The sequence below is a fragment of the Diadema antillarum genome, unplaced genomic scaffold, assembly GCF_040938485.1.
Source record: "Diadema antillarum isolate AM-2024a unplaced genomic scaffold, OU_Dant_1.0 seq00000161_RagTag, whole genome shotgun sequence".
Classification (NCBI taxonomy): domain Eukaryota; kingdom Metazoa; phylum Echinodermata; class Echinoidea; order Diadematoida; family Diadematidae; genus Diadema; species Diadema antillarum.
Window position 1 is genome coordinate 2,052,799 of NW_027271232.1, and position 24,475 is coordinate 2,077,273.

Genomic DNA, 24,475 nt, shown 5'->3' on the forward strand with positions numbered 1-24,475 from the left:
CGTTATGGTCGAGACGTCTGTCTTTCTTGACGATTCCCATTTTCTGGGAGTAATCTTTCTTAAGGTTGTTACTTAGCAAAGGATAATGTAGTGTTATTGTCTGTGAGAGCCTATTAGCCCGTGGTTAAAGAGCAGTGGTGTTGGCTACTAGTATGTTTTACAAGACATTTTATTTTAGTTCAGGCCTACAGTTCTTTATCTCGACGATTACACAATATCACCCTCTGACAAAGGCAACGTTTCAATGTTATAGATGTCACCATAAGTGCCATATCTATCTGTGGACATCAGAGGGTAACTCGAGGTCGTGAGAAGTCTCTTAATGACGTTTCCAATTTCATGAACGTCTCTGCCAGACAGGCGTTATACCAATACCAAAGACATAATTCACTAGGGATAGTCATGAGCGGTTTGTAACACCCCTCTCAGTGTCACTCTCAACTAATTCCATGTACAAAAAAACAAAAACAAAAGCAAAACAGCGTTTACAGCTTTATAAAACTGCATTGAGATTTGTCAAATCCTGCATCCTTATTGCAGAATTATTTTGCATAGTATATCCCTTCCTCCCCATCCCCTTGCTGCCCATGTCTCAGTACGTCAGGTAACCACGAACAATCTACGCCTTCAAATTCGCCTAGATATTAAACTTTCGGGAAACCAACGCAAAATATGAAAGTAGGACTTGATTGCAAATCGTATGTTATCTACAATTGTAAGTGGCATTTTTCTGAAGTAATCCTGTGTGGACAGATTCCAACGTTCTTTGCGTAAATTTGTGACTTTCGTTTGGTTCGGTAAGAATAGAAAAAAGAAATGTTTCCATTATTTAGTGGCACCTACTCACTTCAGGATGAAGGGAACAGGGTGATACTGTGAAGAGACGTAGGGTTGAGGATAAACCTCATTTGTTTTGTCTGTCTTCACGCATACTTAGAAAAACAAAACCAACAGCTACTCAACTGCTTGAGCTTGAGTTAAAACAATACCACTTTAATGTACAGTATGTAAATTTGAACGTGGTGAACATTAATAGACATTGAAATGAAATGGATTAAATACCATGACATATTTAGGATGAGCAAATCTGCGAATTTTCTAGAAATGTGTGTGAATGATTTATCAAGAGCCCTCAATACTTTTGCCCCTTGTATTAAAGACTTTCTTGTAAAAACAATTTAAAAAAATGAAATCAGTTGTCATTTTCATCATTTTTACCAGATTGTGATATCACGAGGATATAATGATATGTATGCGTTCATACATATAGACATGATATAAATGGTGATTTACAGGGAAAGGGAACACGCAGCTTGTTCATCCGAAATTAAATCTGACAGGGGAAGAATTACGATCAATGCAGCGATGAAGGGTAACACATAATACATAGATATTTGATGTGAGGCTGGTTTGGAATGAGTCAATTAAAGATATGATTCATAAATTGAAATATTTGCTGCAGAAACAAAGATATACAGTATGTCCCCCCAAAAAATACAACGGGGCCCTCCGCAAATGATATCTTTAAAAAATAGTGAATCAATCTAAATACAAATTCAGGGTATGAAACTATAACTCATTGCCCACATCTTACAGAAAATCCCATTCGATTTGCTTTAGTGGTCAAAGAGAAATGAGGAATTTTGTAGAGGATGTCGGGAATCTCTTCTGTCCAAATTCTGTCTATTATTCACACACAAGAGCATTGAATTGCTAAATTGGAAGAATGAGACTCATGACATGCTTTAGAACAATCCACATTTCTCTGTGACCGCTTAACCAAATTGAATGGGGTTTTCTGCAAAATAGAGCTAAGATGTTATGTTTTAAGACCCTGAAGTAGCACTTAGACAGGTTGATCATATTGGGTGCTATCAATTCGAAAATCTGATTGTTAATTTTGGGGCGACTTACTGCAGTATGTCCCCCCCCCCCCCCCCACAAAAAAAAAAAAAAAATTACAATCAGATTTTCGCATTGATAACGCCCAATATGATTAAATTTCTAAATGCTACTTCAGGGTCTTAAAATATAACATTGTAGCTCTATTTTGCAGAAAACCCCATTCAATTTGGTTAAGCGGTCACAGAGAAATTGATAACGCCCAATGTGATTAAATTTCTAAATGCTACTTCAGGGTCTTAAAATATAACATCTTAGCTCTATTTTGCAGAAATCCCCATTTGATTTGATTAAGCGGTCACAGAAAAATGTGGATTGTTGTAAAGCATGTCATGAATAGGATTCTTCCGAGTTAAGCATTTTGATGATCTTGTGTGTGAATAATAGACAGAACTTGGACAGAAGAGATTCCCGACATCCTCTACAAAATTCCGTATTTCTCTTTGATCACTGAAGCAAATCGAGTGGGGTTTCCTGTAAGATGTGGGCAATGAGTTATAGTTTCATACCCTGAATTTGTATTTAGATTGATTCACTATTCTTAAAGATATCATTGCGGAGGCCCCCGTTGTAATTATTTTTGGGACATACTGTACTCGTAGCTCTTTTTATCCTTTTACCTGTAATTGCAGAAGCAAGGCTACATGAGATTCCTTGTTTAGCGTTTACACGAATGTATGTATGTGTGTATGCATGTATGTATCATGTATGTATGTGTATGTATGTATATGTATATATATATATATATGTGTGTGTGTGTGTGTGTGTGCGTGTATGTGCGTTCCATCAATAGTAGAAAAGATAACAGTAATAATAATAATAATTGTGATTTATACAGCGCATGAAAGAATTCTTTATACGCTTTACATACAAGACAGGAAGGTATATAGTAATTCAGAAAGGTATATAACAAAAAGAAACGAATTACTATTTGAGTTATGAAATAATCTTTTTACAGTATTTTTCAATTAACGGAAGATATCTTTGTGAAAACACATGGAACTTTAGAACAACCTTAAATAATGCAAGTTAAATGCATAATTTGCCATTTGCAGACGAAACAAAAACCCTGCTTTAGTGCTTCAAAATAGTTGTGAAATGTGAGTGAGGGATAGAAACAACCAGTGTAAAAAATATTAATCAGTATAATCAAAGTTAAGTATTGTTAAATATACAAAATGTGTACAATAGTTATAATAGAATTGTGTCTAGACTGAAGTGTCTGCAGTTATGGTTTAGTGGAAAAGATACTGACATCTCCTTGTATTTTAGGCTTTATTGCAATTTTTTTTTTATATGGTAGGATATTTTGGAATACAACCGACACACATAATATTATGCATAAAATGTGATAACTTGAACATTTTTGAAATCACCGTTCCCAATGGTAAAGTGCACCTTTAGGGTATTTTACTAACCAGATTATCATATTTTGACAAATTTTAGTACCGTCTGCTCAGGTTCGTTTTCATGTTTGTATTTTCTTTCTAGTGGGTGGAGGTTGGAGCATACTGAGGATGATTTCAAACTAACGTATACAAAGTTACCCATTGACAGTCAGCAGTTGTATGGAAAGAAAGACTAGATTAAATAGTACGAGTACACGACACTGGACTTTTCGCCGCCTTACACTTCTAGAAGCGGGTCAGGGAACTCGGTTCATGGGCGGCGTGTTTCCACCGGTGATCTGCGGGTCGCTGTACACACATAGACAGACGGAGGCCACAGGTCGACCTACAAGCCAATGTGCCGTTATTTCGATCGACTTTAAAGATAATCAGCAATAAATGTCGCCTCAAAAAAGCAGCTATCACCTCGAGGGATTTCACAATGGCATTGAGTTCATGAACTTGCGGTGCTGTCCTGCCTTATATGCAGCGGTCGTTCGACCGTTTAATCTCCCTCCCCCCCCCCCCCCGCTTTCTTTTTCTCTCCCTCTCTTTCTTCTTATTCTTCAACCGCAGACGATGTACGATTTTCGCCTCTCTTTTGACGAGGTTTGATTCAGATTTCTGATTTCTTGATCCAATTTATTGCCTCCGCGATTTCGGTTTCCCACCACAGAACCCATCACCCCTATCATTTTTGGCGATCTTTCGGCGATGAGGCGGATGATTTGCCGAGTGGTGTACCGCGCGCGACCTCACGCAAGCCGTCCGGAGTCTTGGTGGTTTTTGGATCCTCTGGTTCTTGATAGTTTTCTGTTGGTCACTAGTTTAAAATGCACTCGTTGTGATGATCGACCGACACTTTCTTTTTAATCTTCCATTACTTCACTTGAAGGTATCAGAAAAAAAGAATAGAAAAATGATCTTATTTAATAATATCCTTGATAAATTGCCACATGATATTGCCACATGATATAATTTTTGAAAATGAAGTGATTAAACAGGTTCATTTTGTTAGATTTCTTGGTCTAACTGTAGATAGTAGGCTTTCTTGGAAACAACATATGGATTGTATATGTACAATAGATAGTTTTATACATCGCCAAACTACAACTGTATAGTTGAATTGAAATTGAAATTGAATTGAATTGAATTGAATTGAATCTAATTGATTTGAACTGAATCGAACTGAAATGGACGTCGTTTTAATTCTGATTTTAAATGAAGACTATTGCCGTCTTCTAGCGAGATCTTTGAAGACTGATCCGAGTTATTGGTAGGAGACATAGGGTGAGGAGAATGGACAAAAAGAGAGGGAGCGCTCATTTGAATAGAATCTATCATAATTATTATTATATGGAACAATCAAAAGTGATTTTTGAGGAAAATCGGACACTTCGTTTAAAAGTTAGAACTTTTTCAAGTTTTGGTACAGAAAAAGAGAAGTTACATTAACAGTTCGTGATGAAATAGTTGTTGAAATATGATAAGAAAATATAAAGAGAATTCCTCATATTTTTGATTTTCAAGCATAATGAGAGAGTATTGACTTACGTCATTCAGACAGCGGGGCGACTCTACATAATTGTAATTGTCGATGAAATATGGAATTTTCACGTACACACACAAACACACACAAGCACACACACACACACACACACACACACACACACATACAAGTATAGTATCATTTTCTATCATTCTACTGTGACGCTACGAATTGTAGCCTTTTTTTTCAGCTATGACCTCACATAAATTGAATTTTAACTTTAAAATGATAACATAATGATTTATAACAGATGGACCAATTTTCCTTAAGGTAATACGTTCTTGAAATATTTCTACCTTTACTGGATCTACATAATATATTTGGGTATAGATTTTTCATACAGCGGCGTGAAATATGCAGTACCTTTCAGGCAAGGAGAGACAGCAATTCCTTCTCCAGGTTTGTCGTTAATGTTTCCATATTTGACTGCAGCGTCCCTGCAACTAAACATGGTCCCGAGAGTAGACGGGTGATGTCTTACTGAGAGGGAGGGATGGGATAGGATGGGTAGTGAAGGCAGAAGCAATAAGATGTGAACACTTCTCACTTTTCCAATAAATCCCGCACTAATACAGGTTAGTTAAGGCAACGTGTGTGAGACATGCATAGAAGAAAACTGAAGGCATCACGATAAATTCGACCATCTGAAAATGAATAAATAGATTTGAATAGCTGCGGAAATCAGATATGCATCATTCTTAAGGCGAAATGCGACTCTCAATAGGGATTCTGACAAGTTCACCTACCGCACTTTATACCAGCACGAGCCTGATCAAGACAAAATCCTTCGTCGCTTTACATAAGCGAACATGAGCAACAATAACAAGGACAAAGGGAATACGAATAGAACGGCTAGTGTTTCTCTGTTTTGAAACCATTGTATCGTACACATTGGTTAAAATCAATGTCAATGTCGTTCGTAAAAGTCTTGTGATGTTTCAGTGATTCGTAGTTATCCTTCTGTCTGACGTCACATTTTACGTCCATTATCAAACTTCGTTCACTGTGGTAGCACGGTGGTGCAGTGGATAAGACTTTGGAATCTCAAACAGAAAGTCTCCGGTTCGAATCTTGCCTAATGCTTTTATCCCCACAATTGCCTTCTTGACCTAGTTGTATAAATAGGTACCTGATAACAGGAAAACAACAACAACAACAACAACAACAACAACAACAAAACTGGAAGAACAGGAGCAACACTTGAGCATTTACTCTGGAAAAATATTCCAATTACAACAACCCCACCCCACCTCTTCTCTTTACACAGTTGTAATCAGTGAGACTAGAATGACGTTATTCGCAATACTTAATAAAACAAAGTTCAGGGAAAGTTTTATTTGCAGCTTAATAAGAGGTTTGTGGAGCGATTTCATCATCACTTCATCTCGTCTGCATAGTAGGCCTATGTGATTATTATGGATACCAATATAAGTGTTTCGTGAAGCCTTTTCTAAACTCGCACTGTTCTGAATAGTTCGTTTTTGTTCAGTTGTCAAAGTCAACTTGAGATCCGGAGTAGAGTTTCTCTGTTATAAGATCATAGACATCATCTTGTGTGATGCCGGAAGTGATGAACTCAAATACAGAAGGGCTGCATATTTTGTCTGAAATAGTGATATAGCCCACATCCTGAATAATTATAAGTCTAAATGGAGAGTAGTCGGTAAAACTCTTTGACGTCATAAGTCTTAGATTTGGTCGAGCAAGGCAATTTCAAAAAAGGAGGGATGCATGAAACCAGTCAATGTCATTGCGTCAATACTTCAGAAGAATAAGACGCGGAAAATGCACGAATCTATTAAGTTGATTTCTGCCTTGTTCTTGTCCTTACTCCCAAAAATCAATCCCACATCATGATCAAGGGCAGTTAGTTTGCTTGCATCCACTGTCATATTTCTCCGACGTCCAGCATGAGGTAACAAATCATTATTTCTGTGTCCGCTGAGGTGTGAGCTGGTCGGTGGATGTCGTGTCCTCCTCCGTACTAACAAGGGCGTGATGATTGATAGAAGACCAAGGTGGACTATGACTCAACGATCCCGGCAGTAATACGGAACCACTAAACCTAGTGTCAAGATCTTGGAATCTTTTTGTTTCTTCCTGCACTTCTGCGTTCTCATTACATGTTATTGCAATGATCGTCATTCTGAATCGACTTCCGTTTTCTTTTTTCTTTTTGTTGTTTTTTGTTGTTTTTTTCTTGCGTTCTAACGTTCTTGTTGGGTAACAGGGTTTTTTTTGTGTGTGTGTGCAGCTTGCCTTTGTGGGTGGCAATGAACTTGCTTCTTTATATTCATCGTGTAATGACTTTCATATCGAACTCATTTGGGCCTACCTTGATTAGAATGTTAAAGATGATTATGATTACTATGATAGATATGATAGGAAATGTTCCTGCTTTGAGGTTGTAGTATTTTGTAAGTCAGTATGCACACATTTGTCGAAATCTACCCCCCCCCCCAAAAAAAAAAGAGAAAGAACAAAACATGTTCTTCTAAACCCCTCACTTTGTTGTCGCTGCCGTTGTCTTTGTTTCCTTTTTGTAAGTGGCGTACATCCACATTCTGTCCGTCTGTTGTAGCATATTTTCAATGGTCATAAAGTAAAATTGTTTACTAGTATGTTATGAAATGCTGTACATCAATGAAAGATTTCTTACATGAATGAAAAGTGCTAAACATCAATGAAAATCACCTCCTAACCTGCCTTTATAAGATAATACGAAAGCACAGTTTTGTGCTGATCCCTTGTCATGCTTGTACTGCCCTCATCGGGCAAACAGCATATAAAACTCACACCATCACCCTTCATAATCAGTTTTAATAAATCAATTCAACGCGACAGGTGAATCATAGTGTGGTATGATTTTGTCAATTCGTCAACTCATTAAAAGAAGACACCAAGTTCAAATCCTGTTTGAACCCTTTTTCCTCGCACAAGTTGATCCACTTGACCCCCCCCCCCCCCAAAAAAAAAAAGAAAGAAAAAAAAGGGTGTGAAAATTTTATTATAAGAACCTGCACGGATGCAGTCGTGGTGATCATGTCAGGACCGCTGTAAGATCAGCGATTTTGGCCCCTTTAGTGTTAAACACTGGAGAGGCCAACTTTGGAACCTAATAATTATAGACCTGCACTGCAACTACTGCCTCCACTACTGCTGCTGCTGCTACTACTACTACTACTACTACTACTACTACCACTACTACTTCTACTACTACTACTACTACTACTGCTACTACTCCTACTATTACTACTACTACTACGTACTACTACTACTACTACTACTACTACGTACTACTACTACTACTACTACTACGACTACTACTACTACTACTACTACTAGCTCTTTGTTTCCAGTGTAGATAAGAGAAAACAAAAACAAACAAAAAAGCAAGGACGAAGTTTACTGAATAAGGGTTACATCTTGGCATCAAAGACAGCTAACAGTTATTAGGTTCGTCCTCGTATAGCGTTTGCTGAAGGTGAAATTTAGAGTTTCGCGGGTTTTGTTGTTTTGTTTCATCTGGTACTAAGTGACAAGGTAGTCTTATCTCGGCTCGCAAACAAAAATGGCTTCTCTTGAAATTTCTTAATCAGTGAAGTGAGGTTAAGGACCGACAATAGTAATGTTTAAGAAATTCTTCACCTCTTAACACAATGTTTACTTGCTATCCTGCCCCTCATATTTTGGTGTCCTCTCGCGTTCTTGGAATGTTGCGGCTGCTGCAGGCTCGCGACAGGTCTTTTGTCATGAATGTATGTTGTGACCTCAAATGTAAACGTTCAGACTAATGCCACAACAAAAGAGTACTAAACCGATTTACTTTACCACTCAAACGCTAGGACTGAAGGGTTTCCAGAAAGAAAACGAACGTGGGCTGGTCTCCCTACCGACCTTCCACTACACTATGTATATCTTACAAGTCAGTGAGTGCATAATGATAAACTTTCCGCGGGAACCAATTCGATAAACAGTATTTATTGTAAATTCACAGTATTTTTCTTTGTAACAACTTTGTACTGGTCTTGTGTTACTATGTGTATGTAAATGTTTTGTGCTGTTAGAAATGGAATAAAATGAAATGAATGATAAACAAAGGCGTCTTAATGAACAAAGTTTGATATGCCATGCTTCTTCGCCGTCGATTTGAAGAAGGGAAAGATTTAGATTCATTTATCACTATGATCAAAGACTTACTTAATAAAAGCATTGTGAAACATTGTACTCATTGACGTAGCGCCTGTTACTGAATACGTGTCACATGCACCACTCAATAACTAGTCAGAAGTACCATTCTTCCTCTTTCATTGTGTGAATTAGATAGAAAGAGGGGGTGATGAGAAGAATTCTCTGAAAAGCAGAAACTTTTTCCTGGATGATTTTTTATGTGTCGAGGTATCACTCATTACGGACACTGATACAATTCTATTTTGTCTTGTTTGATTTTTTCCCCCTAACTTTACGCTCTGGCTCCGTTTTGACGTTATCAGAGAAATCTGGGAAACCGCCTTGCAACGCCAGTGGCTGTATACGAGCAACGTTGAGCCCTTTCGATCACTTGAGCCCTAATCCTAATCCTTAATCTAAGTCTCAATGCTAATACAATTCATGTCAACTGATCCAGTGACTGCACCGAAGCCATTGATGCCTGTCGTGAGACACTATATTGCTGGGAACTGCCACAGCCTGCGTCTTCTCAGTAAGTGATGATTACCTTGGTACATTATTGGTTGTCAGCATCCGTATCTATTCACTTGAAAAACACACACACACACACACACACAAAAACAAAACTATACATTCAGAAGAAATCTGTCCAGCATCATAACTCCAAGTGCTAGTATACAATGTATGTTAATGAGTTTTGAACAACGATGCAAATGTGTCGTTATTCTCATATGTTTGATAAACTAGTGCGGGGGGGGGGCACCTTTCTTATTATGATTAACGTTCTTTGGCACGTGGGGTAACCTGTTGCGTAATGAGACATTTTATTGTTTTTATATCGGCCGTATAGGCCTATGCGGAGGCCAAAAATAATTGTCCTTTTGCATTTTGATTTTCAGAAAATGAATAATTAATTTTGCTTATCAAAGCAGTGTATCAAGTCCCCTGTGAAACGTTTGAAAACTGCCTTGTTTTTATATGGTTTCCAAAAACCCTTACAAGCGTTCTAAGAAGAGAAAAATGAAACAAGATTATACTAAAAAGAAAAGGTGGAAAAAGAAATCTGAACACCAAACAAAGTGATGACTTACCACAAGCATTCCCGTCCAAGCTTGTTGATGACCGGCATTTTTTTCACCATCTTTCATGAGGAAGGTGCGCACAAGTGCTTCGCAAAGACGACCGTATTAGCACTATCCCCCAAAGGGCAGTCTAAACAGCAACAGAACCTAAAATACTTAGCAAAGAGAGAGCAAAGAGTCGACTTTGTTTCCACCTGGCATACCCCAAAACAGCCATGGGCCTACTTCGTGAAAAGGTGCACTGGCGGATTTATTTGCATTATTTTGTTTTTGGAATCATTTTTGTAATAAAAAGGGGGGCAATTATTTCAAGTCTTACATGATATTGGGCCCCATAATACCGGCAAAAATATCAAAAACAGCGCATAAACGAATCCTATAGCAACGGCCGGCGTGGTAGTCTGTAATATTGTCGTTCTATATTTTGTCTCTTTGTTCTTGTGTTTCTCCCAGTACGAAATATTCAAGTTGATGTAGAGTTGTACCCCTTTCTTTACAGGCGCCATTAAGACGGTTTCTTGATTCCAATGTTGCATGCATGCATTCATATTTCTTTTTAATGAAACGAACGCGTACAAGCCAATAATGTAAAAAAATATGTGAGCTGTATTGGTGGTACAAGATACTCATATAATTAATTTATTCTTTATTTTATGTGCGTGTGTTTTCAATACATTACGTTTGTACTGGTGTATCTGCATATTACGGAATATCTTATTGTATAATCTTATGATATGTGCTTTTTATGAAGCGAATAAAGAGTATAGTAACTACAAAAAAAATTTCACCTCTTGATTCACTGTTATAGGTCCATGCATGTGTAGTGCTGTCCATCTTAAAGCGGAATTAAGCGTCACATAATAGCAAATAGATATGGAGGAAACATACATAATTTTGGTGTATGCATTTCATGGCATCTCATGTACGTGTTAATGTGCACGAAAGAAGTAGGTCTAACCAAGAGTAGGTCAGAGTGAAATGCTGACAATCAGACTAGCGATGTGAATCGGACATTTTGATTGATGAAGACAGAGATAAAGGGGCAAGATATGATCATTATCATAAAATGACATTCCTGATTCTACATAAAACCGAACACAAGGAGATGAAGGAGAGTTCAAGAAGCTAAGGTCATCAAAAGGGGCAGCTTATTTTATAGGGTGGACGAAATAAAAGGCTCTTGATTAATGGATCAACTGTCATGGTGTTGTCATTCGAATGTCCTGCGATTATGCTCATTTCAACTGGTCGTCTATCGGTCTTTTCTGTCGAACCGTTTCTCTCGCGTTATTTCTGTGCCACGCACTTCAGGAAATATTTTTATTTAGGTGTTGCGACCTTGCCACCTTGAGTAAATCAAGTTGTCATTGCAATGATTTTTAGCCTTCGGGCTACGATTGTGCAAATTTTGCCTAATAAACCATTCTAATAATACCAATTGTTGATCATGCAGTACATGTATTAACAGTTGGCGGAGAGAGGATCAGGGAACGTTAAAGACTTGTTCATGTTTAATTACCAGTTATTAACGTTTTGCTTATTAGAAGCAGCAGTCACTGAAAGATTAAATACTATGCATACAAAATGCGGCGGTAAGACTCGTACCTCGAAAATCGGAATATTTGAAATCTTATCCCCAATCTTACATGACCTTAATTTATTGCTGGTTGAATCCCATATCAAGTTTAAGATCACTTGTGCTGGTACATCGCTATTTTGATGTCTTCATTGCAAGGTACCTGTTTACCACAAATAACTCATTCCCCTCTATCACCCCAAACCCTACACCCAAACAAAGAAGCTTAATTGCTGATTCCCAAGCTATTTCCTTTTGATCTGAAAGGTTAGGAAAAGGGCGATATTGGTACCAGATCTGTGCAATTCTCTTCATACTATCATATAAAGGAAGTTAGCGCAACCCAACCAGTTTCCACACAAGTGTTAGCTCTCAAAATGTTCAGACACTTCCTGTTATCAACATCGTGATGTTTTTATTTTTATGATCAACGCACACAGGTGAGAGACTACTAGTATAATGGTGGAGTCGTGGTTTATTTTGTTATCAACGCTAACAGCCAAACACATTCGAGCTCTCCCTTGTGTTACGAAATACAACACGTGGAATGTTGGATATAACGGTTACTGTCATGGTGGAATGTTCTTGTATCATACAAGCGTACTTGAATGCTACAAAGGAGAATTAAACTATTCTTTACTCAACATCGACGCACATGCGAACATAATAGGAAGCAAAAGCGTTGTATTCTGTAAACAGCCGGGTTTGAAAAGAAATTGGGTCCCATATACTCCCACCTCTCACCCAACTATGTATTGCTAAGTCTTTTCGCGAGGCTGTTCAGTAAAGTCAATCGATTAGGTAATCAACTACTGCGCTTGACATCTTCTGACGACTGTCTTTTCCTCAATGTAAATATTTTATGCATATAATTGCCAAGACCCATATATCATGAAGTCAGATGATCTTACCTAATGATGTTCGATGAAAACATGATGGCATATCCTGACAATGATGACAAGTGAAGAATAAGAATGAGAACATTAGGGGCGTCTACAAGTTTGTGACTGACACGCTATAATTGCTTTGCAGATGATGATTGAAACAAACGGTTTATTGTAACATTCATATTCGTGCCATTACTATGATTATGCTGATGACACTACCTACTTCCCTACTACTATACTATGGTAAATGTGCTGCTGGAGGATGGACGTCAGAAAATACACGACGGGCTATCACAGACAGCTTATGGCTTCGGCAAGATTGAATCTGTTGTTGACAGACACAAACTTGGGAAATCTTTGACTTTGTGATAGATGAAAGTCTCGTCTGCCCAACTCTATGCATTGTGATGATTAAAGGATTATTGATAGGCTCGTCATTATGTTTTCCGCTTGTCGGGATGCGGCTTCACTGGCGCGTTTAAGAACCCCTTCCTAATCCTCTAATTACGCCTCTATTGTTTGTTGATGTTTGGGAAGGGATGGGTGAACTAACTGTCGACAGTTAATCCCAACTTCCCCTGCAAAACATGGCAAGGAGGTACTCTGCGAGCTTTTAGTATCTTCTTGCGAAAATCGAAAGCTCGGTCCAGCTGTCCATGGGAGTCAGAAGGTGCAACATTTTACTCCTAGATTTGTCGTTGAGCGAAGACAAATCCATAGGTTGTGACTGTGCACATATTGTGATAATTTTAGATAAATAATAAAATAATGATAAATCTAAGAAAAAAAAAACATTATGTCTCTATAATACTCTATATTATTACCTTCAATTTACGATTCAAACACATTTTGTCATTTTTTTTCATAAACGCAAATTCAAATTGGGTATCTAATTTGTAGTTAAGCGCTTGGTAGATAAGAATTCATGTTTTCATCATGTTTTATTAGTATTTAACTTTAACAATGTTTAATATAAGTTGCACAGATAATGGAATTCTGTATTAGTCAAATTTCATGAGAACTGCATAAACTGCTACTGATGCCATTTTCACGAAATGAGTGAACAGGAACAGAGTAATCAATAATGTGTTTTAATAACAGCTTTGTTCATATATAAAAGTAATTTCAAATTGCCGAGACCAAGCGAGCACACGGTATTTTGAACATATTTGATAAAACCCAAAGAGAGAGCAGGACTATTTACTTCACAGGTGATCCCGAGGGACTGTCATCTTGTCTCCCAGTTCTATGCCAGGTTTCACTGTGCTCCTCAAAAACTCGACCCCCTATGACAGAACTCCCAAGTGTGAGAAAATTGGGTCGCAGCCAAAAGAACAGGGCACCCCCCCCCCACACACACACACACATACAAAGAAAACCAAAGCAAAAAATCAAAATACAAAACAACAAAAATGCCCTCAACTACTTTTAAAAACACACACGGAAAATCATACTATTGCGCATATACCGTATACTGGTGAGTAGTTGGTAATCCAATTATTGAAATGATGCATTTTATTCTGAGCTGGAAATTTTCCTTTACTTGGTATTCGATGGTTTCGTGGTTGAGAGTCTTAAAGTTTGTTTGTTTGTTTGTTTGTTTGTTTGTTTGTTTGTTTGTTTGTTTTATCCCAGCTGATAATGTACGTTTAGATTAAGAAAAGTTATGTGCATACGTTGGAGGAAAAACATAATTTCGGGGATGGGAATGAACGGCTTGATTACTAATATATGTCTTGTTCTAGTTGCGTGCAGCAATCCAGTCTGTGTACAGAAGTCTCGCCTCGCGAGACGAGGATTTCCGCCTTGACATCTTCACATCATAACTGACGACGAACACAAGTCATTAAAACTATCATTTTTAATCACTGCTTGTCTTTCTTTCATGCTTGTGTAACTTATCCCCCAAACCAGAGCCCTTTCTCAGAGGAAGAAAAACACTTCGTCGGCAGTAAAATGAGATTTTGACAGGTCTGGCTGCCCTTGTATTTCCATGCATTTAGTGGAATCGGTAATGACAGTCACACACGGCCGGGTCACAAAACGGATTTGATCCGGGTGAAAATGAGCCGGATTAGTCCCGGAATGGAGGGTAATTTATGATACAGTCACACACGGCCGGATTTCGAACCAGGTCCATAAGGAATTAAAACCGCGCCGACCGGTTCGAGTCGTAGAGACCCGTATTGACCCGTATCGAACCGTATAAAAATTCGCTTTAAATCCTGTAACTGAATTCTTTTCGACCCCTATATATCGACCCGTGTCAACCCGCTTCGACCCGTACCGACCCGGATGTAAACCTTGTCATCATCCGTTGCATGAAGGCAATGCGGTACACGGCAAGGGTCCATACGGTTTTACGCTGCGGATTGCAGCGGGTCGATGCGAGTCAATGCGGTTTGAACCGAGTCAATTCGGATATCAATGACCAAAAAATTTTTCACCGCCGTATCGTAGCCCCCGGAAGCGATCAGGAATTGACACGAGTTACGATGCGGATCAATGCGGGTCTCTACGGCTCGAACCGGGTCGATACGGTTTTAATTACTTATGAACCCGGTTCGAAATCCGGCCGTGTGTGACTGTAGCATTAAGTGCTTTGAGTACCAAATGACATAGAAACCGTATGGCGTTGTACACACCGTTCAAAGTTCTGGCATAGAAAGAGTTTAAGGAAAATGTTTACCTTTAAGGAGTGATGACCATTCGTAAATGAAGTGTATCGTTGACTTTGTATTTGTATGTTTGTTGGTAAAAGATTGTGCACAAGTGACGTACAAAAGCATCGTATTGATACACAATTATAAAGCAATAACAACTGAGTGGGTTTTAACCTAATAAAGTCTTGTTGTAAGAATCAGCACTAAAGTGCATGGTGCCATCAATTATATTTTGTAACATTCATTCATATTTTATGCGTAAAGTAAACGCAAACCCATAGAACAAGGTGTCCTCTTTTAAATCGCCAAACTGATGGGAGAAAACCATTCATATACACAGTCCTCATGTTGTGGCCAAGAATATTTATGATTTTTATAATTATTATACCGTATATTTTTTATTTTACTCATTTTACACTGCATGCAAGGTTGGCCTGGAAAGTTTTGTAAAACTGCTTTCCAAAAGCGCCCTGCAGTAATAACAAACATAATTCTACATGAAAATACACAATGCAGTTATATTTTTATGTAACATTGTAAACTACAAACATCGAGAATGGATAAATGATAAATAAGTATATAATACGTAGATATATGGATATACATGTATAAATCACTATTACAAATGAATTGAATCTCTATATAAAACTACAAAATTGTATGTAGAAAACGATTCGTTACTCTTCTCATGATTGCACAACCCGGAAAGATGCGATAAAGTGAATTCAAAGGTGAAATGCCCAGAAACATGTGAGTGAATTAGTAATAATTCTTATAATATACTTGACTGAAAATGCAACTTTTCCTGTCTGAACAATTGTCTTCCATGAACAATCACACTGATTGATATACCTCCATTGCTTACAGAATTCCCACATAGTTTACTCGCCGAGCACCTAAAATGGATATCATGACAGTGACTATCGTGACATTTCAGGTGTACAATCATATTTATGTCTGATCGTGATGATTACCCGTGTACCGCCAGGACTCGGGACGTCTTCCACGCTGATTTCTCGTCCTCTGGCCTGACCAGTTGAGTGCCAACAACTTCCGACCGTGTTCGGGGTTCAGACACCTTATAATTGACGGTGACCTCGGCGACCAAACATTAAATCAAGACTTCCTCAAGATGTTGCTCTAAGATCAACTTTCTTCATAATTCATACTACAAACATTGAGCGAGTAAAGAGGATCGACTTGGAGCATTAGTTGGAAAGTTATCGCTTTTGTGTGATGATTACTTGTTTGTCGTTCGAGTCACGTCTAGCCGACGAAATGGTACTTCCAAGAATAGCTTTTTGAAAAACAAGAGGTTAAGCACGTGGGCGGTGGTTGTAAGTATGCATCATGAGGCTGATTAAGGAGTTTTCTTTGTTTCATTTCTCCTGGTCTCCCTCCACATTGTGCCACAGAGTGAGCGTGACACGGGACAAGGAATGTTTCACGTCTTGCGGTACCCGACTTTTCGCGGGGACGAGGGGACAAGTCCCAGCGAGCGTTTTATGGTTTTTTTTTTGTGAACGCAATTGAACAAACACGTCTTGCGGTTTTTTCTTTTTGTTTTTTTCAGAACAAAAGGATGTTGCGAATCTCCCAAGCACTACACCGTTGCTACATTATTTCCCCTCTTTGAAGATTTTCTACCAAGAATATCAGAACTTGAATTATGAGTTTCAAAGTAATTTTCTTTGGTGATTGTTTATAGATATTTGATGAGAATAGATAAACTATTGAATTGAATGGAATTGAATTGAATCAAGGTTCTCATGCTCCGGATATTGTTTTTTCATATATCCGTTTATGTCCAAGACTTCAGATTTTTTTTTTTTTTTAAATGTGAGAGAGTAGGGAACTTGGTCTATGATTTTTTTTTATTTTTTTTTCCAACTATGAATTTCCGTTCTGTCTTTCCTTCCTTTTTTAAAGAAAATTAAAATTCGACACATCAGAAGAGTATTGAAACATTACATGTACTTTCATTTTTCACCTCTTGTGACAGATGCGCGCCACAACGTATCCTCTAATCTTGCTCTTGTACCCAATTAACTGATCCTCTTATAGTACACAGCATCTGGGGTTGTACGTGGCGTTGCGTGCAATCTTGTTTATAGACAGGATATCTTGACAGTTAAACTGAACTTCTTGCTTTCAGGACTTTTTAAAGAAATATCGTTATTCGTGAAGAAGAGGTCTCACGACCGAAAATATATAGGCTCTTTATAATGTTGAAATCGATTACAACAAAGTCTAATTTTTGAAATACAAAACACACTTATTCTTTAAAATACAGAAATATGTTAAGGCTAATAAATATGATAATCCTACATACTTCTGAACGAACTCCTCCGATGTCATAGGGAAAAAAGAATCTTGTTCAATTCTTTTGATAATTCTTGATATCGTTGTTCTCGTAGGACATCCAAAGTTTTGAACCGATCGTTCGATTTTCCTCACAAGCCCAGACTGATGCGTTTCATTATCTGTTACTGTATTAATTGAATTTACATATTTATGTCTTAGAAAATTTCTTGCCTGAAGAGGCTACTCTGGATGAAGAAGACCTGATGATAATGACGATGATGATGATGATGATGATGATGATGATGATGATGATGATGATGATGATTGTTGTTATTATATTTCCTGTCGTCTTTTTTCATGAATCAAGTGTTACATGTATTGTTGTTATTTTGTTGCTCTTCCATTTATCCCACTTTTTCCATCAACCACCCCCTCTCTATTTTTGCTTTCCAACAGGTGTGCATGCACAGTTCTTTTATTCATCAAATTCACCGTTTACTTCTTTTGTAGGGGCTGCTTTCATATTCCTGACACATACATCCTAAACCAACTGAACAAATACGGGAAGTGGCAAGGTTTGTTTGTTCGTTTGTGGAAGTTGTTTTCTTGTGATAACCTCTCTTTTTGTGGAAGGGGAGATACTATAGTACTCTTATACGCTGTCATTTAAAGGGTGTATACAGTTCTGGTCAAGGTGAGGATTTAGCTTTTAATGTTTTGCGAGATATTCAAAAACCACTCTATGAGATGCCAAAGAGCATGCAATTCTAAGGGGTATCAAAATATTATTTGATGAAAATCGGTTTTGAAATGGCTGAGATATCCAAAAACAAGGTGAAACAAAGAGATCCTAATGAAGTTGTGGCATGTCGCCTTTTATTATTATCACTTTTTTTGGATATCTCAGCCATTTGAAAACCAATTTTCATCAAATAAACGTTGAATAATTCTTAAAATTACATGCTCTTTCATATTTTGTAAAAGGTTTCTCATTATCTCACTTAAGAATATTCAAAATATGAATCCCCACCTCAACCAGTACTGTACAGTCCCTTTAATGCATTGTATCACGTTTGAATGTCTGTTTGGTTTGTTGGACAGACACGGGGGTGGGACCTTTGTATTTTGTGCTTATACTGTGTTAGAACTGTCTTCCATTTTATCATTTTGCAAAAAAAAAAGGGAAATGAAGGAAATTGTTAATTAATATAATACAAAATAAAAACAGTTTATGATGTAAACAAACTCCAAAGTACGTGTATATCGAGCAGAAACAGGGGGATGTGACGTGGGCATTAGCCTGTGTCTATACGTGAAAACATTGGGCCATTTATTTTGTCTTCAACGTTCGATGGTCACGTATTTTGCGTCTTGCCAGGTAGGCCTACAATAACTGCGGATTAGACGTCGTTTGTTACCTATGTAAACTGTAGTCCTACGTGCTGTCGAACCAGGGCAATGATCAGCTAGAAAGATTTGTGAAGAAAAAAAAAATCACCCCCAGGAGTTCTATAATCCAGTTGCGAATGTTTGCAGCGGCGGTTATTATCTCACTTATCACAACCAGGCAAACAAAGTTGGCATTTGATATAACAACAGAAGCACTTTATATCATGATACGACAATAACAGCGACAGGTAATTGATCACTGGTATTGAAACTGTTTTCATTGTATGTCTCTCCATAGAGTATAGGTCCAGGCGGTTTATCTAATTATCCTATGTGCTGTAATATGGGGTGATATGACAGTTCATTATTGTTGAGCCAGGTAACAAAACGATATACACCGTGCAAGGCATGAGCGACTTTTTAATGGCGTTTCCTCCTTTTTATTTCACTTCTATGCTATTCTTAGTTCTTTGTTCTCTTATCTACATGGAAATCAAACTCTAAAGATTCAATTCGCCTTTGTTCATGGAAGGTATACCAGCCCCAGACGTCACTCTTCATTGCAAGGTATATCAATACTTACAGAGTTTGATGGCAAACCCCTGCTGCCATATAGTCTCTTATTTTCATCTTGATCATTTTGTTCAAATAAACCAATTCCAAAAATATTTCAAATGTGAAGTTTCACGAAAGTGTTCATGCAGGGTAATGATAAACATTATGTCAAGAAATGTTACATTACTAAAGATTTAAGACACATCCAATTCTAGCTAGCCCAGAAATTCGTTCATAGGACAGCGAGGTTCGAATGACTTCAGCATGGAGGTATGATATTTACCTCCTTGTAGATTCCAGGGAGGTGGCTTTCCTGGTTTGGCACAAATGAAACTATTAAATAAGTCTGCGACCCGGCGGCGTGACACCGACTCACACGATCCCGAAGAGTTTGGTCCTACAACAGAAGTAGGCTGAAATTAAAGACTTCCCTTACAATAAAAGAGCATGAAAGTAATCAAAATGATGTTTGGCAACAGAGATGTTAGCCCGTGCTTCGTCAGCGTTTGATTGGAGCGGGAATGGAAACTCTAGGATTATTTTTATCACCTCCTATTGCGTCACACGTGGATTTCCCGCTAGGATTATAGTTTCCTTGTTTTAGGGTGTAAGGTCAGGGCATGATCATTCTCATTAGCACTTGCCCCTAACATACGAAGTTGGTAGGCCCTGTAGCCAGATGATTGAAATGTTTTATAGTGAGTGATTACTAGGGTAGGCCAGCAAGGGGTGAAGCCGCGAATGTTGCCTCTATTCTTGTCAAGGCTCTGAATGAAATATGATGCGACATCAACAGTGACAGAAATTACCATCGATCTGTCATTGCTGTCACTGATAAGAGCAATGCCTTTCAGCTCTGTGGTATTGTTTCCATTGGAATTCATTTTTGTCATGTACAAACACTAACGATTGTGTGTTGCTGTGGGTTTGATTTTCCCCCGCAGAGCTTCTAAACAATTCATCAAAAGTAGTCAGCTGATTTCGTTCACCCACATTCCACACACACGCTATTTGCTCAACGTCGTTGTCGGATAGCTGCCAGGGTGGGAGGAGACAATTTGTGCGTTCAGCGTGGTTCCGCGTCAAAACGTAACCGCAGACACACGCGAGGGGAGCATTCAGCGCAGGCGATCGAGCGAGCTGCGGCGGCATTTCAAACAACGTGCAGCCATGTGTTCGTATCGTCTGCCCGCGTGCACAAGGCTAACCACAATATAAAGTCGTAGCAGACGAAATGAGTGACAAACGCATCAAAGCGACTGGAAGAAGTGCTTGTGACAGCCGTCACTTCGACGCTCGGCTTGAACTCAACTCGCCGTTGCTTCGCGACCCCGACTGACTATTCACTGCGCTGAATTTATAAACCCGATTAAACCATTTACAGTAAATCCCTTTTCTACACGAACTCTCAACTGTTTGCTCTAAGCCGACGTTCCGCGGCGGGCTCAGGTGTGAGTAGCGGAGAGTTGGCGTGCCCCTCTTGACAACTTGTCTTGAGAAGAACTCTGGAAGTGCTCTCATGCTTCGGAGAGCAATTTGAACCAACATGAACGTGAATCTATGGAATTTATTCAATTTCGTTTCGATTTGGTCATGTATACTTCACAGCACCGTCGGGAAGATAGTCAAGGTAAGTGCCAAGGGCTTTTCCCTCGTTAAATACACTTAATGGTTTGTACACAGTAGGCCCTATGCAAATTACTCTTTTTGTTTATATCTGCATGTCTCTTGTTTTGGTGCAGATTTGGTGAAGGATATCCATGCTATATCCAGAGGGGCATTAAAAAATGACTCCTAATTTAGCTTTCCTTAAGTAATCCTGTATATCCTGTACAAGGATTTAGCTTGGAATAAGCATAATATTTCCGAGAGTATATGGGGTACTTCTGCGACACATCGGATCTCAATGTAAACCACAGCACCAGTTCCTAGTGACGGATCCCCGTGAACCCCTTATAAATTATGTGTTAATTAGCAAATCGGTAGGGGTTGCAATGTTGCTATACACACACTGACGTCCTAACCGGACGTCACATTTTATTCTCGGTCTATTTTTATTATCTGTTTTTAATGACCTTGCTCTTCTCTTGACAGGATCCAAGTAGCGTGCTATGTAGTTTGGTTTATATCGTTGTTATTATAGTCAATAAGTTGGAATGACTGGGGGCGGGAGGTAAAGTGTAACTTTATTCATGGAGCTACAAACGAAACAGATGTTCCTCTGCAAAGTGTCGCCCTCAGATGCCTTATACAGAGTGAATGGCATCCGAGAGTACATTCCTGTTAGTATTTATTATCGGAGTCAAGACTAGTATTGACATCTGTCTCATTAATTTTGTGTTACGACTGGGATATTATTCTTAATCAGTCGAAAGCTTCACCCGGCGGCTTTGCTTTTGGCAGATTAATGTCTTTAGGCGTTATTTGTTTGTTTGCTTTTTTTCAGGGATGATAATGTACGTCTATTACGGACGATCGTACACAAAGTTTACACATAAAAGAAAACAGTAGGTTTTATTTACTCCGGGTAGCCTCTTCAGCATTAGCACTATTTTTTTCCGGAGAACCCTGGCGCTGTGTTCCCCAATATTGTCTCGTACCCATGTATACAGCTGGGTCGCGCGTGCGCGTAATCAAGGACATAAGCACTTATCAGGACTCGAACTCGGGACCTGCTTTTCAAAGTCACCATACCACAGTGCCTCCAATGTAATAGTTTATATCAAGAGGACATTTCATCATGGAATTTCACCTGTGTCACTGCATGCTGTAGATTATGGTTGGTGTGAATTCTACAACATTGAGTTGGTAATATCATTTTGTAATATTAGTGATTTTTTTTCTTTACGTCGTATACATCTGCGACGTGCACATCAACTCCAACAACCTTTACATAGATCCACTGATTCTGAATTACACCCTTATAAATAGGCAAATGTATATGGTACCATACAATTATTAAGCCCTTAAAACTCAATCAAAATAATCTCAACGCATCATGAACCCCAAAATATGATTTTTTTTTTAATGACTTACATGATGATAAGATTGGAGCTGGGTGTGGTGCTACAGTGGTTAGGTGAGATCACTGCGACTGCGGCAGTGTGACAGTGTGTAGCGGCTACCTGACGTAAGTTCCCTCTCTTTATTATAATGTTCTTGTATAATGTCTCACTTCGAAGAATATTATTATGCTGTCATGAAACCAAAGGACGTAAGTACGCGTTGTCATTTTAGCCGTGCAAGAGGGAGAAATAAAAACAAGTACATTACAAAGTTCTGTTGTTGTTGTTGTTGTTGTTGTTGTTGTTGTTGTTGTTGTTGTTGGAATATTATACCCGCACTTGCAATATTAATAATCGTCCTTAGATTATCTTTAAATGTGAATGCGAAATGCTAAAAATGCATCCGGAGACAGACATGTTTTGATCACACAGGCAATGAAGGAAAAGCTATAGACTAAGTCAATGAAACAAGATGCGTAAAGATGAAAAAGAAACGGGAGTTCATTTTCTTGGAGCCGATAGAAAGAAATCTGTAAACTTGCAGCCCTAATGAGGCTGCTGCATCCTTGATGTTATGTATCCCGAGAGCAGACCAGCGTGAAATATCCAAGGAAGGGGTGACAAACCGTTAAATTTCCTCACTACTCGGTGATGATAGCAAAACTCTAAGATCAACTGATAGGAAAACGAGGTTAGAAAACTGATGTGTGAGCGAAAAAGTACAGCACCGTTCGTCTCGTACCAGAGGAAAGTAGTTATTTAGGACGTCTATCATAAAGTTGTGGGGACTCCAGAGGGATCTAACACGCAGTCTGAGATGAAACTCGTACTTCTTTCTCATCTGCAGCATGCATTGGAGTTTGCTCCACCCTACGTTTGCACCAAGCTATACACTAAAACTCGTCTGGGTTGTTGCTTGTCTATTCATGTATTACTGCAATATCCTTAGTGAAGTGCCCACTAATCCCCCCCCCCCCCACACACACACACCATCCCTCTGTATACCTGTCTACAGTGAGCTACCTGTATTGTGGAGATCACTCCTCAAACTGTTTCTTGGTATCAGTTGGTATCGTATGTTATTACTGTGCACTCGTACATTCTTCATTTACGAGATTCAAGAGACATCATACAACATGCACAACCAGCATCATCCCATGAATCGGGTTAGACTCCTGAAATTACCAATCACGTTATTGCAAATTGTTATGGTTGCCATATTGCCCACATACATGGCGTACTAAGTATATGATTATAGTGTTTATAGATGGTACGTATAGTCAATACATTGGTATCACAGCAGAATTGCATTGCAGACTCCGAGGTTCTGGATTTACAGTACGTATCGTAACGACCATTGCCCGCCCTTTACAAAACTTTTTTTCCCTCTTCCTTCGCCTGTGAACAGAAATTGGACCGTAAAAGTAACTTATTCAAAGCTAATCCACTAAGATTTAATCTGGCGTAATCACCGACTGCATAAAAAGTGGGCAAAATGGCATCGGGGAATCATCCCGCTGAATTCTTTCTTTTTACGCTTGACCAGCGTACAATGTCCAATTACTGGAAGACGTATAAGGGTAATAAAGATGATTTAAGCTCCTAGGGGAGGGAAAAGGGAGGAAAAGATCTACTGAGTATAATAAACGCTGAGAAAACTAGGAATGAAGAAAGTAAATAGATTGAAATGAAAGACGGGTATAGGTGGAGAAGGAAAACGGGTAGAGGTAAACATTTATTTTGCGAATCGTCGTAGAAAACACATCTGATAATCAGTTAGGGGCAGGGGTGGAATCTGGAAAGACTATAGAAAGACAAAACTTAATTTCTAGCAAGGAAATTCAATGAAATAAAAGAGAGAAATGTTGAGAAGATGTAACTATAAACTCTTACATTGGAAGCGGTCATCAGAGTATAGCAAGATAATGAATACTTAAAACATCGATAGATATAGACAACGACTTACACCTTACAGTTTCTCTTACCCCCGAGGATCTCCTCACTG

At 38.6% G+C, this 24,475-nt stretch overlaps 1 protein-coding gene across 1 annotated transcript in view; it reads left to right on the forward strand.

Annotated features, from left to right (window-relative positions):
* Nucleotides 1–24,475, forward strand: part of LOC139728026 (A disintegrin and metalloproteinase with thrombospondin motifs 15-like) — a 107,202-nt gene that overhangs the window by 30,627 nt on the left and 52,100 nt on the right. The gene's annotated exons all lie outside the window — the stretch shown is intronic.